Below are 19,689 nucleotides of genomic sequence, written 5' to 3' on the forward strand. Positions count from 1 at the left end.
CATTTGAGTTACTGTTTCTCCTGTGTTTTCTCATCTCAAATAAAGTATTAGCATGGAATTTCTCTCTCTCTCTCTCTCTCTCAAAAAAAAAAAAAAAAAAAAAACCCACCCTTCATTGAGATTGAATATTCGAAATGATGAAGTTCTTTAGGTCAGGAAGTTAAGGGAAGGACGGAAGCTAGTTCTTGGGCTGATGGGATTATGGTTTTACTTAAGTTGGACTGATCTAGCTAAACTGACAAGCTTACATGCTGGATGTTTTCTCTCATTCGAAGATTGGGATTGATTACTAAAATTTTAACGATTTGATCACTTAGACTCATTTCATGTACGTGTTAGTTACATAAGCATTTGGAATTAGATTCTTTTGGGTTGACCATTAGATAATACGGATTGAAACTTCATATTCGATTTTAAATTCTGGTTGTTCATTTCATATATGTATTTATTTAGGGATTAATTTGTTACATATCATTCATGTGATAATTGTACTATCAAAATGGCAAATAATATGGAAAGCAAGGTTGTTTGGATAGGGATATTTCACCTGTTTGATGGAATTGTGCGAACTTTGACTAGGGTGAGGCATGTGCGGGATCTAAGGAGGAATATGATTTCACTGGGAAAAATGGATTCAAAAGATTTCAGATGCTCATTTGAAGTTGGAGTTATCAGGGTTTCTAGAGGGATCATGGTTGTGATGCAGGGATGGATGATTGAAGATCTTTACACACTTGCAGGGAGTGTTCAAACAGGTGGAGCTACTGTTGAAACTTAGGAAAGAGGAACATGCGTGGATGAGTGAGATACAAATGGTTCAAGGAATGAACAAGTGAAAGTCTAGAAAGAAGCAAGTGTCTTTTGCTTTGGATTTTATGAGTGGCAATGATCTAGCTCTCGAAGTTGGCTGCAGCAATAGGAGAGGTGGAGATTGTTGGGGTTAGGGGTGTCTTGGATTATGTTGTTGAGGTTAGGGGTGTCTTGGATTATGTTGATCCACATAATTATTAACGGGCTTGAATTTGTAATTGGGTTGGGTTTGGATCCATTACATCTACCTGGGTAGAATTGTATTTGTGTGAGGATTATGGTTTTTTGGGTTCCTTATATATTGTCTCTGTGTTGGACAAACCCAAACAAAAGCAAAGATAGATCACTTTTTGAGGTACAAAGTGGTGAAAAGAGTTTTTCAGGTTTAGTGAAAAGTCTCTAGTTCTCTCGAATGGATGTAGACATTCGTGTCGAACCACATTAAATTTCTAGTGTTATGTGATTATTTGCGTGGTTTCTTCCTTGTGATTATGCATTATGTCCCTAGTAAGATATTTTATTCCCCATAGCATTACTAATTGGACAGTCTACCTAAGCTTTTATGACCGGTGTTTATAAAACCTTTTCCAAGATCAAAAAGCATAGTGGCTCTGATTGTTTTCATAATTTGTTCTTGGAATTCACATACTTGCTCGTGGCTTTTGTTGTTTCAGCTCCTTAAGGGTGGTTTTTATGGTTGTATAGATTTTTCCTTTTTAGCTTCCCTGTCTCTCTTGTAAGGGGCCTCTTTTATTCTGTGTTTCGTTGAAAGTATTGGTTATTGAAAAAGAAAAAAAAAATCATAGTTTTCATTTTTGTGAAAATAATACATAGATATCTTTGTACTTCTACTAGGAAGGCAAGTACTAGATGTATGCATGAATTTTCATATGCCAGTGTATTTACTAAAATATCGTTTAGATCTTTTCTCCTATTCAAGGTATGGTAAGAGTACGCAAATAACAACGGAGTAATAAGGGTGAAGAAGGGGCATTTAAAATGCCAACCAAGAGCATTTTATTTTCATTGTTTGTATTTACAATGAAGATTACAATAGTTGAAATTTTCATTGACAAAGATAGTATGTAATCTTATGTAAGGAAGTAAATGAAAAGTAGACATGTTGTCCAAGGCAATATGGAAGACTAAAAATGATGATGATCCTACTTACAAATTCATATGTGCAAGATTCATTAAAAAGAATGGGTCGCTGAGGAAAGGCTTCAAGTCTTCATCAAGCTGGCCAGGTTTGAGAAAAATGTGGGACTTTGTATCCTCGAAGGAAAGATGGATTGTAGGGAATGGAAGGAAAATAATTTTTTTTGAAGGATAGGTGGTTGAGCATAGAGCCCATTACTGATTTAATAGAGGTAGAGGCCGATCATATTGACGCTTTCAATTGTAAAGTTGATAGATTCGTAGAAAATTTCGATTGGCATTTCCCTGACGTTCCCTCAAATTCCATGAGTGAAATAATTCACAAAGCGATGGAGACCCCTCTGCCCAGGTATGAGTGTGAAGACTTATGTGTGTGGAGCCCCAACCCAAATGGGGAATGTACAGTTAAATCAGCCTGGAATCACATTAGGCGCAAAAAGGAGGCTATTGAGTGGGAGGCACTGATTTGGGATAAACACCTGCAACCTCGGCTATCTATATTTGGTCGAGGATTATGCATGCAAAGCTGCCTACAGATGGGGTGATAATGAGGAAAGGTGTTAATATGGCATCTAGATGTGAGTTGTGCAGGTGCTCGATGGAGGATTTGGATCATCTATTGGTGCTCTATCCGTTTGCAGGGGAAATCTGGAAGAGCATCTGCGAATGGTTTGACATTCATTGGAGGAGCAATGATACCCTTCATGATCTCTCGAAATGGTGGAAGAGGAAGTTTAAAGCTACAAACCTCAAAGAGGCATGGGCCAGTTTTTTCATCATAAGAGCTGAAAAATCTAGAATGAAGAAATTGCCATCGTTTTGAAGACCGCTAGAGACAGCTAAGGTATGTTCTTGATTCAATTAAGAAATATATCAGAGAGAGCATCCCTAAAGTGAAAATTGCAAAAATTACAATAAATGACATCCTCTGCTCCAGAAGGTTAGGCCTGAATATTATAAGTGCAGGAATAAAGCTGCCGTTGGAATTTTTTGGTATAAACCACCTATAGGTTGGGTTAAAATGAATTTTGATGGAAGCTCTCAGGGGAATCTGGGTAATTCAAGTGCCGGCGTGACAATGAGAGACCATAGCGGTAGGTGCCTATGGTCTTGTAGTGTGTATCTAGGAATCAAAGAAATCTTTGAAGTGGAGGTTGAAGGCCTGATGCAGGGCCTAATGAAAGCCATGGAAATTTCTATTCCTTCCCTTTGGATTGAATTAGATTCAGCATCAATGGTTATGATGGTGCAGCAGCAAAAAATCCCTTGGATTTCCATACAAAGATGGAACAACATTAGACAGTACCTGGAGAGGACAACATGGAAAATTTCACACAACTTTAGAAAGCGGAACTCGGTGGCCGACTTCTTGGCTAAGAAAGCTGCCAAAGCGAGATGGTCTTCCTTCAATGTTGGTTTCTCATACCGTGTTTCTGAATTGCTGGTAAAGGATGAGGCCTCTAGACCTTATTATAGATTTCAGTAGTGGTTGGTTTGGAATCCTGTTGATTGCAATGCCGAAGGTGGGATCCTGTTCCTCCCTTGTTTTTCCTTTGAGCTTGTATTCTTTCCTTGTCTTTTCTCTTTGCTTCTAATAAAAGTATCTTCTAGCAAAAAAAAAAGGGAGAGGGATGGGTACACTACGCGCATGCGGCACCAATGGGGACACATGATGAAGCATTATACAAGAGGGTTGAGGGAGTCATTTCAAGGGGGGGCGAGAGAGAGATAGACATATGGGGTGCTAGCTTGCCGTACGTCAACGGTGTGCGTAGCCTATTATCAAGCCTATTCCCAATTAATGTATTGCACATTCGAGGGCTAGACATAGTCATAATTTGGTTTATCAGTTGAGAAATTCTGAGGGTGATCTTTCGTCCAACCCATATGAGATTATATCGACTTTTGTCGGTCATTTCTCTAATCTGTTCAACCCATCATTTCTTCCTCCCCTTTCTCCAATTCCAGAGAATCTGCAATTCTTTAAGGTCACTGCAGACTATAGAAGAGTGCTTTCCACAATCTCTTCTGATGATGAAATTCTTTTGGCCATCAATTCCCAAAAATTTGAGAAAGCTCCAGGTCCTGATGGTTCCAGTTTTGATTTCTTCCAGGCTGCTTGGGACATTATTAAGGATGATCTTGTCAAAGCTGTGCGTAGTTTCCTTTTCAATCCTCAGAAGATTAGATGTATTAACCAGACTTTCCTTTGCCTTATTCCTAAGATTAAGGGGGATGATCATGTTTCCTCCTTTTACCCCATCTCTCTTAATTGCTAACCTCCTTTACAACTTTAGTGCAAAAATCATTGCAAAATTATTGAAGGCAATTATTGATGATCTTGTGAGCTATAATCAGGCAGCTTTTATCCCTAGAAGGAACATTGCAGACAATATCCTTCTTTGTCATGAATTATTAGAGGCTTTGATAGGAAAAATCATCATCCTTCAATTCTCCTTAAGTTGGACATTCATAAAGCATTTGATTCAATCAGATGGGACTATATTTATCAAATCCTTAAGAGAATGAAATTTCCTCCTAATTTCATTAACTGGATTCGTTCTTGCATCTCTTCCCCTCGCTTTGCTATTCTTGTTAATGGTTTCCCTCATGGCTTCTTCAACTCCAAAGTTGGTATTCGTTAGGGATGTCCCATCTCTCCCTTGATTTTCTCCATTGCGATAGAAGGTCTCTCAAAAATCCTTGCATCTAAAACTGAGGATGATTCCATTCAACCTATCTTGAAGTGTAAGCTTTGAAGATCATCCATCTCTCCTTTGTTAATGACCTTATGATTTTTGTAAAGGCAAACCTTCAATCAGTGACCAGCATCTCTGAAGCCCTATGCTCCTTCTCTGCAATGTCTGGTCTCCATATTAATCTTCAAAAATATCTCTCTTTCTTTGGGGGTGTTTCGGAGTCTTTGAGGCTCAATTAAGTAGCATCTTAGGGTTCCCTGAAGGTCAGTTTCCTATTACATATATGGACTTGCCTTTAATAGCTTCAACCCTTTTTGCTCATCATTGCTCTCCCATTCTAGATAGGCTTCGTAAGAGACTACAGCTCTAGAAGAGCAAGATTCTCTCTTTTGCAGGTCGATCAGAGCTTATTAGATTTGTCATGCAAAGCTCTTATATCTACTGTTCTGGGATTTTTGGGCCCCCTACTGCTATCTCTTCTAAGATTGAGTCACTTATGTCATCTTTTCTTTAGAAGGATAAGGATAGCACTAAATTTCTTCATCCTTTGAGTTGGGCGAAGGTTTGTCTTCCCAAGAAGGAGGGAGGTTGGGTCTTCGTAGAGTTAAAGATGCCAATATTGCTGGTATTGTTGAGCTTATATGGAAAGTGGCCTAAAAAAAGAAGAGCATTTGGGTAGATTGGGTTTATTCAAGATAGCTCAAAAGTGAGTCTATTTGGACTACCACCTACTCTACGGATGTCTCCTAGGCATGGAGGAAAATACTGATATACCACTACCTTGTCTCTGATCATATCAAACTTCCATTGATGATGGTTGTAAGACTTATCTTTGGCTTGATAATTAGCACACTGATGGGGTTCTAATTGTTAAATATGGCGATAGAATTAGATATGATATGGGATCGGATAGTTTGGCTAAAGTGTCTTCCATTCTTCGAGATGGAGCTTGGGACCCTGGTCTTGGTACTTCAAATGCTTTGATTGAGATGTGGAACAAATTACCAAGTATTAAGTTGAGACCTAGGGTAGTGGAGACACAATCCTGTGGATGGCTAATTCTTCTTATTGCATTACCTCAAACTCTGCTTGGAATTTGGTTCGTTCTATTGCCCCAGTTGTCCCATGGTACAAAATTGCTTGGTTCTTCTCTGCTATTCCAATGCATTCATTCTTGATTTGGAGAGCTATGACCAATTGTCTTCCCACTCAAGAATTTCTTATGCATAGAAATATTTTTGTCCCTAATTGTTGCCTATGTTGGAATTCCTTTGAAAGCCTTGAGCACTTGTTTTTTGATTGTCCTTTCTCTAAGTTGGTTTGGGGAAGCATTCTTCGCAAGCTTTGGTCAAGTCCTAGAATTATTCTTCCATTGGAAAGAAAATGGAAATAGATTTTAAATGCTTTTAATGGTAAAACCCTTTGTGATCATCTTGGCAAGTTGGAATTCAATGCAACATTATATCATATTTGGTGGGAAAGGAACAAAAGAAGATGGACTACCAATTCTCGTTCACTGGAGCAGATTAGGGATGCTATTACTTTTGATGTGAGGAATGAAATTCTTCATAATTTTATTATTTGCCCAGATACAAATAGAAATCAGTTCATGGCTTCTTTGTGGGACCTTCCTCTCTTCTCTCCACCCCCTTAGACAAGGTATCTTCTTGGGACCTTCCTCTCTTCTATCCCCCCTCCCCCATTTTCTTGTATCATTCTCTTTTTTATTGTTTCTCCCCCCCCCCTTTTTTATTGGTATCCCTCCCTCCCCTTCTTTGGCTTGTTTCTCCCCCCCCCCTTTTGGGTTTGTCCCCTCTCTTAGCGGTTTGAGGCTCATCTCTTCAGGGCTTGGTAGGGTTTTCACCCTGGTCTAGCCAATTTGCTTTGTATGTTGTATTTGTTTTTCTTTCCTGCTTTAATATATTTTTCATTCACCCAAAAAATGTATTGCACATTCACTATAGAGGTCTTGCTTCCCTATTTTTGAGGAAGCTAAGTTTGAGAATGCTTTGAATATACCAACTAATTTTCTATTTTATTGGAAACCAACTTGTAGAGAGAGTCAACAAAGGAAGATATCCCATGGTGCTTTCAACAAAAATGGTGGTTCTACAAGCACTTCTTGGATATTATTTCATGAAAAATTATTCACTGTTTCCGTGAAACAAATTCAGTGGCGGGTAGGCTAGCAAAGCATGCGACAACAATCTCTATATCCTCCACTTCAGATGGTACCCCTGTATTCGTTCTTCAATATATCAATTGGGGTTCTCAACTAAGACCTAGATATAGATTTATATAAATCTGTATTTTTTTATTGCTTAGGTTGCTTCTCTGTTGATGGCCATGCCGAAGGTGGAGTTATGATTCAATGGTTTTGAACTCAATTCTTTGTTTTGTAATTTATAAAATTCTATTGCTGATTCTTAGCCCCAAAAAAAAAAAAATTGGAAAAGATCCTAAGTATTCTAATTTCAACAAGTCATATTGAGGAGGCAAGACTCCCACTATTTTGGTTTACTTTCCTTTCCATGTTTGACTTGACACCCCCAATTGGAAGGAGTTTGACTTACTAGAAGATCGCCACTCAAGGAATTTCCCACATAAACAAACTTTTCGGGATAATTTTTGAAGATCATCATCATCCCTTGAATGATATTTTTGAGCTTGACACCCAAACTAGCCGAGTTCTACAAGCCCCAACCCCCCCCCCCCTTCCTTTTAGTTGGTTTTGCCTCTCACACTCTCTTTCATTCACCATGTCATTTTATTGTAGTTTAGACTCTTTTACATATTATACCTAGTTTGTCCAAGCAATGGAAAAACTAGTTTAATCGAGTGGATTGTAGTGCCTAACACCTTTCTCGAACTATTACAAACCTCATATGCAGGTTCAACTAGTCTCCATGCCAATGGACTATCGTGGAGTTGAATATTTTTTATGGCCCTTAGACCCAAATAATCTAGGTGGTGACTCTAACTCAATTCCCCCCTTTCTCCCAAGGAGATGAGGTGGAGAACATGTGGCAATCCCCAGCATGCCATGTCCTGACCCCCTAAAAAAAGATGTGATGATAAAGGTTTTATAGTAACACATACCATTCTTGATGTAGTAAGTTTCGTAGAAACAAAAACTCACTAAATTGATATCAAAGAAATTGAGAGAGAGAACTTATAAAATAGATAGGGATAATTAGGGATGAGAGATATGTAAAAAGGGAGGGAACTGACGCTTACGAAGGGACTTGTGACAATAAGCCACCAATTAGGAGAGAGGTAGAGAGAGAAGCAACATATGAGAGGCAGAGGGAGCTCTTATTTTCCTGGGGTGGGGTGGGGTGGGGTGGGGTGGGGTGGGGTGGGGGAGAAGAAGGGCCCCATTGTCATATGAAAATTATACCAAAAAAGGATAGTACATGTACTTAAATAAAAAATAATAATAATAATAATAGGAAAATTATCTTGTACCACCCCTATTTTTAAACTTTATATGACATACCACCCTAATTTGCCCAAAATATATAGTTTATACCTTGTTTTGTGAGAAAAAAATAACTCTTAAATCCATTCCAGTAGAGCAAAATCGTTAAGTGATAATGTGGTGTGATTGCTATTTCTAAATGGCAAACTTACCATTTTACCCTTCCATGTAAAACCCCCAAAACATTGAGTTGCAAGTTTAGGGCTTCTCCCCCAAAACATCGAGTTGCAGGTTTAGGGTCTCTCTCTCTCACATAGTGTTAATTAATGGTGACCTTGTAGAGCTGAAACCAAAGATTAAAAGCTGTTACTCACATCCTCTTAACATCACTGAACATGTGTGGACAGGATACGGAGTGAGAGGTTTAGTTTAGGTTCAAGCTCTTCCAATGGCAGTTGCACTCTCTACAACCCCTCATGCCTTGCAAAAATGACATTCGCCCTCGATTTCACACTTTAAACACAATCAATGCAAAGGTTTGTATTGTTTATTAATTGAATTTTCTCTACTTTACAAGAAGAAATGAAGAAGAAGATAAATTGGGTTTTGATTTCCCCAGCAAAACAATGATGTTGTTGTTGCTTCTTCCGATCCACATTTTCTTCCTAGCGGCCATTTTCTAAAACCTTTGTCTACTTATGTGGTTCCTTTTACTTTCAACCCTTTCCGTGGTGTCCTGCAAAGGAAAATGCCAACTTCACCTTCCATTTATTTAAGGAACTAATGGGTCACCAATTGTTGCATTCTGATACGAAAGCTCTCTATGTTGGAGATGGGTCAGCCTCGGCTGTCCCCGCATTGCAAAACTTGGGCTTCTCTGATGCTCTTGCGGCTAACTAGCACCCATTTTTCTCTCTTTCAAGGAAAAGGCTCATTGTGGGCTCAAATTTCAAGACCACGAACTCTTTCAATTTTGTTTTCTCTAGAGCTCTTGATAGGTTGTCCGTCTCTGCTCTTCTTGTGCTTGAGATTGAGCGAGTCTTGAGATTGGGCATTATTTGAGCATGCTTGTGTGTGTTAGTGGTTCTAACCCAAGTAGCTTGATAAAGTCTGCTACTCCTGTTTCATTATTACCCCCACTTCATGGATATATCTTCCAGGAAGCGGTTGATTTACATGATCAGATTCAGAGAGAAAGAGCAAGAGATCAAAGATGATGGTTAGAAGAGGCTCATAATGTGCCTCGGTTGTTCAAAAAACATGTCTCTGAGAAATGTGATCTCCATGTTAAATCCGTAGAAGGAGAAACAAAGAAGATGAAGGACACAATAGGGTCAAAATGGTCTTTTCCAGTTCTAAGCTAATGACGTTATGTTTTCGGGGTATGGTTGATATTATAAGAAAATTAGGGTGATATGTCATATAAAATTTAAAAATAGGGGTGGTACAAGATAATAATAATAATAATAATAATGGGAGGAGATTAGGTATGCCATTGACTTTCCTAGGCTCGTAATCAATTCTAAAAATTTTAAATCCATTCACTTTCGGGATGGATCAAACTAAATGTGGATGGCTGTTCCATGGGAAATCTAGGAAGAGCTGGAGCTAGAGGAGTACTGAGAAATCATAGGGGCAGCATTGTGGGGTCATTCAAGAAATTTCTAGGCATTCAGACAAATTTTTTTGCAGAATTTACAGCTCTGATAGAGGGTATCATTGCAGCAAAGGCGATGAAAGTGAACTGCCTCTAGATTGAATCTGACTCGGCCGCGGTGGTGATAGAATTCCAAAATTTCTCTGTTCCATAGTTTGTTATGCAAGATTGGATTTCTGTTAAGGAGTTCCTAAGTTCAATCACATGGAAAATTACACATTGTTATCGTAAAGGAAACAATGTTGCTGATTTTCTTGCAAAGGATGCAGCAAAAATAGGAATTTCTACCACAAACGTTATTTTCCTAGCTCACATCAAAGCTGAGATTGCTCTTGATGCAAAAGCTAGGCTTAGATTTCGATTCAATTACTGATAGTCTTTTTTTCCCTACTGATGGAATGCCAAAGGTGGGGGATTAAAAGTCTTTTCTTTCAACTGTATTTTCTTTTTATTTTTTTCTATTCTTCCTCAATACAATTCTGATTTTTAGAAAAAAAAAACATATGATAATTTTTTTGCTATTTCATCATAAACCAGTAAACATATGTGAAGAAGGTTGCGTGGTTGCGTAACCCCTACGCCCAGGCACATGAGTTTACAAAATTACACCACCCCAAACCTTGTGAAATAAAGCACTCTCATTGGCCCCGTGGTGGTGCAAAGGTCACATGATCAAGCAACGATCTCTTGCCTTAAATGTATATCGGTTTTATCAATCTTCTCTGTAGGTCTAATTGGATTCAATCACTTAAATGATATCAGTCTTTTTGTCCAACAACAATAACAACTCAATTTTTTCCCAACTAAATGGAAATGAATCCACTGGAGGGTATTTAAGAAGAGAAAACTTAGCTCCCTAATTAGTAATTCGAACTGATCGGCTTTATCCCAGTTTGTCCTTGGGTTTACCTCCATTATTGTTAGAAGTTTTTGTTGTCTATCCATTTTGCATTCCATGGAATCACCAAAATGGGAAAACCATCAGCTATAAGAACAAACTACAGGAAGTCCGAGAAAATAATCCAAGGTTGAGAATGGAGTCTTCTCCTATCTCTCTCTCTCCCCTTGGCATTACTACTATTCTCTCTCTGATCCTTCTTCCTATCTTTGGTTCCTCTGAAGTTGTGGACATCAGCCACCCTGCCCTTAAATACCATGGAGGCCGTCTTCTCACCGGTAATGTAAAACTTGCCGTTCTTTGGTACGGAAACTTCGGCCGTGTCCATAAACAAACCATCACCACCTTCGTTAAATCTCTTAACAGCGGCGGCGGCGCCCTTGAACCAAGCGTCGCGACATGATGGCGTACAATTGAGAGTTACCAACGTGTAGCTAAAGGTGTTAGGATCCCTAAAATTAATGTTCAGATTGTGAAGGCAATAACAGATAAGAGCTACTCCAATGGCAAAGTTATAACTCAAGACTTCATTGAAAATCTTGTTAAGAAAGCTAGCGGAGGGGATAAGAGCTTGTTGACCGTAATCTTCACGGCCAAGGATGTCTCAGTCGCCGGATTATGCACAGGCAAGTGCTCCAGCCACGACTTGGTCGGTGCCGGGAAGTTAGCCCAATCGTACATTCTTGTTGGGAATCCGGAAGTCGAGTGCCCTCAGACATGTGCATGGCCATTCCACGCCGCCGTTATGGGCCCGAAAACGAAGCCATTGCCACCACCGAGTGGTAATGTCGGTGCCGATGCAATGGTCCTTGGATTCGCCACGGCATTGGCTGGTACGGTGACCAATCCTTACAAGACCGGTTACTACCAGGGCATTCAGGCGAGTCCCCTTGAAGCCGTCACGGCTTGCCCGGGGCAGTTTGGTAGCGGGGCATTCCCTGGGTATACCGGAAAGGTGCGTATCGATCCAAAGACAGGCGGTGCATTTAATGCTCACGGCATTCGGGACAAGAAGTTCTTGCTCCCTGCTTTGTGGAACCCTAGGACAACCTCCTGTTGGACGCTCCTGTAAGTGTTGTTGCATTCAATGGTCACGGCTGTAAGTTTTTTCAACCCATTGGGGATGTCCTGGGAATCGGAAGAGTTCTGCCTTGGCTTCAATATATATAGACATATAATAAAACTCTCTCTCTCTCTCTCTCTCTCTCTCTCATTTTGCTTTCTAGGTTCTAACCAACGATAAAATCCTTCCGAATGTGGATCAGGTTCTACGAGAACCATCCTCCAATGATTTAATTCACACACATGGAATTCATCACAGGACTTTTCCGTATGTGGATTTCATGTGTATCAGGATTCTAGAACCTGATCCGCTTTCAATCCTTCCAAGCAAAAGGGATAACCTTTTATCCGTAAAAGGTCCAATTGGTGCTGATTTATGAAAATAACTTCCTGACATTAAGCAGAAAAAATCAAACAATATTAATTGCTAGCAGTCAGTGATCTAAATTTTCTTCTTTTTTTTCGTTAAAAGATCATTTGTATTAAGGAAAATTAAAAACAAAAATAATAATAATAATAATAATAATAAAGGCTTGGAATAATCCAGGTTCATAAAGATAGAAGACTAATCAACACTCACTAGTTTTGGCATTGCCCTCTTTGGGAGACACCAATTAGCTAGAAAAAAACAATCATCTAGATAACCGAATCTCGGTCTACATTGAGCATCAATCAACAACTTGTCTTGCATGTGAGAAGGTAGGACAATCATATAAGAAGAAACACCATTCTTTGATGTCACCTTGGCTATAAAATCAGCAATAGTTTTTTTTTTTTTTTTTTGGTGGAGTCATCAAATGAATTTTATTACTAAAGAATGAATGAATTATAGGGGAACAAACCAAAACAACTAAAAAATTAGGCTACAATTCCACCTTCGGTAGGCCATTGGTAGAAGATCAACCTAATACAAGAATAAAATGGAGAAGACCCCAATCAAATCTGAACTGAGGCCTCGTTTGAGCATCCCATAATGTCATCTAGAGAAAAACTCAGAGCCGGCCCCCTTCAAAGAGGATGACTCTTTCATTTTCATAGCATGTTTGGCAAGTCTATCCACCACCGAGTTAGTTTCTCGGAAGCAATGAGAGATGCTCCATAAAATGTTGTCGAGGAAGTGTTAATAGATAGCCAATTTTGTCTAAAACAACAAGAGATCAATTGACCCTTGATACACAAAACTAACGACAAAGAGTGACACTCTATCAAGATCAAATTAACATTAATGGAAATTTCTATCTTCATGCCAACGAAAAACGCAGCAAACTCAGCACAATAATTTGAGGCAATACCTTTATATGAAGAAAAAGACTTCCCCAGAGCTCCTAAACCTCTAAAAATTCCATCAGCTCCTAATTGAATGACCCAGGTTCTCAAGAGAGCAACCATCAATATTAATCCTGGTGTAATCACCTAGTGGGTGGCCCCAAAACCCCTGAGAAATCGTTTTGTGAGGAACAAAGGAGAAGCAAACTCATAGCTTCATGGAGATTACCAAATCCTTAAATAATAAGATATGCACAGGGATTAGATATGAAAAATCTTGAATATCTTTCAAAACAAAGTTGACAATCAAGCTAGAACCCCTGGACATACATGTTCTCGAAGCATCGACGATTTCTTTCCCACTATAGGGTTGACCTCCCTATAACAATGAAATATCTTCCACTCAAAAAAATTTAAGAATTGTTGAAGGAAAATACATTCTTGCATCATGAACCAGGGGATAGCTCTAGTGTCGAGCAATTGTCACAATAACTGGATTGCATTCAATTCCCGGGAAGATTATGCACTGCTTTAGAGAAGCAAATCCAATTGCAGATATTTGTCCAAACTTGCTGCAAAATCAGGGGTTTTAAGAACTATGGTGGAGGAGTCCCCACATCATATAGCTGAAGAGAATGTGGTGAACGCAATATTGAGACCAAGGTTTCGATTCCACCAGTTGGTTGGGGAGAAGCCCTACTAATGGCTATGCCGAAGGTGGGGCTGTCCTTCCTCTATAATGGTTTTTGTTTTTGTTTTCGTTTTTTTTTTTTTTTTTTTTTTTTAATACAGATCCTTTAGCACACCCCACCCCCCAAAAAAAAAAAAATTTTCTGAATCCATATATAATTCTCTTATTCTAAGAATCCTGAAGACAAGGGTGACAAATTCAGCCTCATAATAAATTATTTTCTGCTCGAGGAAATTCTCAAAGGTGAAAACAACCCTTGCCAATAAGCATCCATCCACATCCAATCTTATCCAGATGGTTTCTGATTTGTACCAAAAGATCTTGGAAATAGGTTCAATTGGAAGCAGGATGATAGGAAGCCCTAACCTTCTTGCACACAAGAGATCCGCGGATTGTTTTGGAGGTATCTCTCTAAGATCTCTTAGCACCATCTTCAAGATGTGATCCTACGATCTTGAATTCTTTTCAAATCTTCTAGCATTTCTTTCCAGCCAAATGTAGTAGAACCAAATGGTTAAGCTAGGGGACCCATTGGACCAGTTCAACTAGAACACCCGCTTGCCGATGTGTTTTGAGGTCCGACGTAAATATAGCCAATTATGCCCTAACAATAAGTGCATAACAAAAAGTGCTTTGGTTTGCTGCATTGTTTCACATAGAATCACTTTCAACACAATCCAATCATTTAAGTATAGGACAGATCAGGCGCTGCCCAAATTTTATTTTTAAGACGGTTTAGTCATTACTCACATATAAATTTTCGACTCTACGGAAGTTAATCATGTGAAAAAAAAAAATAGGGCTGGAAAAGTTCATTAAGAAGTCGGTTCTTTTTCTGAAAAAAAAGTTGAAAATAGAAGGGGGATCTGCCAGTGCATAGCAGCTATGGAAGATAAGATTGGGCTTCCAATTTTACATATGTTCAAGCCAAACCATTTCCTTCCGGAATGGCTTAAACTTGATGGGCTTTAAAGAGATCGGTTCCCATGATAAAAACCATGGAAAGAGGCCTTAATGGGCCATGAAAAGAACTTTTTGATGTCCTCTTCGTTTAATAGGTAAGATTAACGGAGTGTCATACAGACTTTGGCTGACACTACTTTGCAACTGGTGTGGCTGCACCTGTGATGATATGGACTAGCTCGAGCCCTGGTCCATGTGCCTAAGTTTGGGCTGGGCAAAGCTAGGGCTGGACCAATATTGGGCCTCAGCTAGATTAATCTCATGGGCTCTCATTTACAAGCCATTTTCTCATAACAATAATGACAAATTTAGAAGAAGTTTATTTCTCAAGAGCAATACTTCTCCCATTCACATTTTTCCAAGAAAAACAAACAATTACTCATTCTAACTCAGGATATTCTTTGATTTGATTTTTTCTTTCCTATGGCTACCTTGTGTATAAGCAACAACACAGCCTTAAGGAAAGATGAGAAAAGAGAAGAAACAAAAAATGCTTTTTCCTATAAAAAATTTTGTAAATTTTCAACCTTCACAAATTTCTTGAGACGTTTTATCCACCAAAAAAATAAAATAAAAACCAGAGTGGTCTTAATCTTACTCCATATGGCTAGGTTTGGTCGTAAAAGGAATTAAAGGGAAGGAAAGTGAAATTTTTAAACCTAAAAAAATAATATATGTAATCATTATCCATGTGGCTTTGACATTAACTTCAAATCATTCCTTATTTGATTATAAAATTTCACCTTACTTTGCATCCAAAACCCTTTGCTATAATATGTAAATTAAAAATTACATATAAAATATATCATTACTAAATATGGTTTAAAAAATTAAGTAGTTTATATAATCATATGAGGTAATGATTATAAACATTTATTTTTAAAGTATGAAAATTTTACTTCCCTTCCCTTTAAATTCTCCTTGCAACCAAACGGAGCCTATATCTTTTATTTTATTTTTATTTTTTTTAAGGTGTAGATCATAAATCCAATAATGCATTTGTGATGTTTCATTATGTCATGAAACCGTGACATGTAAACACATTTTTTTCCAAACACAAAAGCTTAAGTAGAATAACAAAGATTTACAAAACAAGGATGGGAAGCCTAGGATGGTCAAAACGACAAAAGATGAGATAAGAAGGGGGGGAGAAGAGTCCCAAATGACGGAGTAACTGTTAGGGACCCAAGCCCAAGGGAAGAGCCCACCTCAAAAGACCGGCCTATCAAGGGGGAGAACCCCTCAAGCTTAAGTACCACTACACCTTTTTAGGTGCAGCCGATGTGGGATCGTAACATAGCATCCTCCTGAAAGGCCGACGTCCACGGCGGCCCACTCTCGACGGCTTTCACTCCGGACCATCTTGGCACCAGGTAGCCCTTTCCGAGGTCGCCCCCTCCGCAACGCCGACTCTCTCAATGAAAGCACCAATGTTAGGGACCCAAGCCCAAGGGAAGAGCCCACCTCAAAAGACCGGCCTATCAAGGGGGAGAACCCCTCAAGCTTAAGTACCACTACACCTTTTTAGGTGCAGCCGATGTGGGATCGTAACAGTAACTGTTACATCTGAATGAAGATAAAGAATCAGCCACAAAATTCCCTTCTCGACATATATATGCCAAAAGATATCATGTAAAATTGAGAAATAAGGTTCATAAAGCTTGATAAAATATGGGAGATTTGTCATGGAAGGTCATGGAAGACTTGATTGAGAAGATTGATCACCAAGAAGTTGTTACTTTCCACAATAATGTTCTCATAACCTCTTGAAATCGCAATGATAAGGGCTTAGCAAATGCCAAGTACTTCAACCACATAAGCGAAAGTGATACCCACAAATTCAGCAAAGCCAGTGATAAATCTCCCGTGATTAACTCTAAAGATGCTTCCAAATCCAGTGGGTCCTGATGATCCAATATATGCTCTATCAAAATTAATTTTAAAGCAAGCAGGCAGAGGGGGAGACTGATGCAGTCCTTGGAAACATGAGTCAAAAGTTGCTTACGCCAAGTTTGACATATAAGACAATCACAAATAAGAAGGGAAAATACAGAATTTGTAATTATTCAAGACTTTCTAAGCTATGGTAGAAACTCTTCAAGATCTCAAGAATAAACTCAATACGAGCTAACAACTTTCAATATTCAACTCCCTTATATTGTTCTCCCATTACATATTTATAAGGAAAAAAAAAACCCTTCAATAAACCTTAATCAATCCAATCATTCATCCAAGTAAGCTCCTATGGTTGTGATTAAAAGCAATAATAAAATTCTAAACTTTACCACTCATGGACTTGGGCTGACGAAAACAAAAAATAATTGAAATCCTAAATCTAGGTCCAATTATAATGGACAATAACCATAATTTAAAATAAATAATAAGATGCAGTTTTGAGCTTGAATCAGAGACCAAGACACTTCAATGGTTTGCTGGTTGGAACGAGCAATAAAAGCAGACTGGAAATAATCAATCAAACTGCCAAGAGACACTGCAAGAAGATATGATCCAATTGAATGAAATCAATGGAGCAAAAGGGAATTGTTGCAGAGATATTAAACCCCCAACCACCATGAATACCAGTGTGTGGACCACCATCTAATAGAAGGTTCCTGAAGATTTTAGCCTTGGGAGTAGTGACTAAAAGTTGCCATAACGGACTGACAGGAAAAACTGAACCATGCATGAAGGAATTATCTGTGGGCCGAAGAGACTGAAAACTTTCTATTGCGGTGGGGCTTTATATAATAGTGTCTTCCTCATTTGATTATGAAATGGGAATAGATAAAATTGCCTCACTTGATGATGAGGAGGCTCCGTTATGCGGAGGGGTTGTTTCTTAATTTGAATTCGTGACTATCACAATATAGCAATATTTGTGAATAAATTGAGCTACTTTCCTTGATGTGAGGAAGGTAATATTTGTGAATAAAATTTAAACTTTAAGTCGTCTCTTTATCCCACACATTTGCGTGAATGAACGCTTCCATTCTTGAGATGCACTAGAGAGGCAGAGAGAAAAAACCTAAGGTATTGATCATCAACCGCATTAGAGATTGTTAGAGATGGTGTTACGATCCCACATCGGCTGCACCTAAAAAGGTGTAGTGGTACTTAAGCTTGAGGGGTTCTCCCCCTTGATAGGCCGGTCTTTTGAGGTGGGCTCTTCCCTTGGGCTTGGGTCCCTAACATTGGTGCTTTCATTGAGAGAGTCGGCGTTGCGGAGGGGGCGACCTCGGAAAGGGCTACCTGGTGCCAAGATGGTCCGGAGTGAAAGCCGTCGAGAGTGGGCCGCCGTGGACGTCGGCCTTTCAGGAGGATGCTATGTTACGATCCCACATCGGCTGCACCTAAAAAGGTGTAGTGGTACTTAAGCTTGAGGGGTTCTCCCCCTTGATAGGCCGGTCTTTTGAGGTGGGCTCTTCCCTTGGGCTTGGGTCCCTAACAGATGGTGCTTAGAGGTCAGTCTCGTAAGATCGGGTGGCAACACAAGAGTTGGTGAATTAGGTATCATGGAAAATATTAAACTTTAAAAAACAAAGATAAACTTCTTAACGAAAGATATGAACAGGTTAGAACTTTACCTCCATGCCAGTATTACCCGGTCCATGCGGTTGTAGGGTCAGTATGGGCCCACGGGATTAGTTATGCCGAAGACCTAGACACTCGTCATCAACAGAAAAAAAAGAACTTTACATCCATTCCATACATACAACGTAAGAGATTAAACAAGAGTAAAAGAGAAAGATAGACACAATCATTTGTAGTGGGTCTTGTATTTCTTCGCTTAGGAGATATTCTGCTTTGTTATTAAATTTGTGATGGGCTTTCGAAAAAAAAGATATACAACAAATACATCACAATCAAATACAAATGAAAACCTTGCCACCGGTATGCACATGCAAGTGCCTCTGGTTCTACTAAAAAAACATAGTACTTGTAAATTCTTTTTTTGGGTAAAACTATTTGTTATAATTTACTTCAAACAAGCATAAGAGGTGATATAAATTAGTATAAATTTTTAGGGAAAATGATAGGAATGCTAGCGAGTTACCCAGGAATTGGGTATGCTAGCGAATGTAGACTGTTGGATTAAATAGATTATATCAATGCCATTGGGTACTTGTTGTCTTACATAACCTACCCAGCTCTGACGCCACTCTTCTTCTCCCCCAGTATCTCCGGCTTCCCCTCCCTCTTCCACAAATTCCGGCTTCTTCAAACCTCCATATACGATTCCAAAACAATCTCTAGTTGTTGATACCAAGAAAACCACAAAAATCCAATCAAAATAACTATGTTTTCCATCTTTTCATCCAACTCCACGTTTCCCAAATGAAGAAAACAGACTGAGATTTGAAAGAAGCTGACAGTTCTTCAACCGGATCAACTGAAACAAGAGATCGGATAATCAAGACAGGTTAACGTGATTTTCTATGAGAAATAACAGAAGAGCTCTTCTCCCCTTGCCCATGGAAGTCTACGAGAGCTGTGAAGTCTGAGAACCTGAGATTTTGAAAAGAGGATATATCTATCACAAGTTAAAATCATAGAGAGAGAGAGAGAAAGAGAGAGAGAGAGAGAGAAACAAATAAAAAAGGAATTCAATCGGAGTATTCGAAAATTATTAGAAACACAAAATATTTTTGACTGAGAAATACTAATTTAGAACGTTACTATGGTTTAAAGGCCAATTCCCAATTTGACTAAAATGGGTCAAACCCGATCATTCATTGGAGGTTGTCTCGGATGAATCAAAAGCTTGGAATTGAAACTGAAAAGAAGAAATACAGATAAGGGATTCAGGAATTTGAATCAATCAGTGATTCACTGTCATAATCTCATCACCTTCAAGCTTCAAAAGGTTTCAAATTTTAATCTTAGATTGGGAAAATTTTTGAATTTAATCCGAGTTGTTGAGAAATGGAATTGGGGTTTCGGTAGGTTTTCGATTACCTTTTACTGTCGACGAACTCGGCGGGAACAGCGGTGGTTCCGACGTTCATACATCTCAACGGAAAGACTCAAATCTCTCTCTAACTCTTTCTTTCTCTTACTGTCTCT

The 19,689-nt window shown here is 38.9% G+C and overlaps 1 pseudogene; it reads left to right on the forward strand.

Moving 5' to 3' along the window:
- The first annotated feature begins 10,771 nt into the window (after positions 1 to 10,771).
- On the forward strand, positions 10,772 to 11,849 carry LOC122080768 (annotated as a pseudogene).
- Positions 11,850 to 19,689: the final 7,840 nt, after the last annotated feature.

This window comes from Macadamia integrifolia, chromosome 6 (genome assembly GCF_013358625.1).
Source record: "Macadamia integrifolia cultivar HAES 741 chromosome 6, SCU_Mint_v3, whole genome shotgun sequence".
NCBI classification, from domain to species: domain Eukaryota; kingdom Viridiplantae; phylum Streptophyta; class Magnoliopsida; order Proteales; family Proteaceae; genus Macadamia; species Macadamia integrifolia.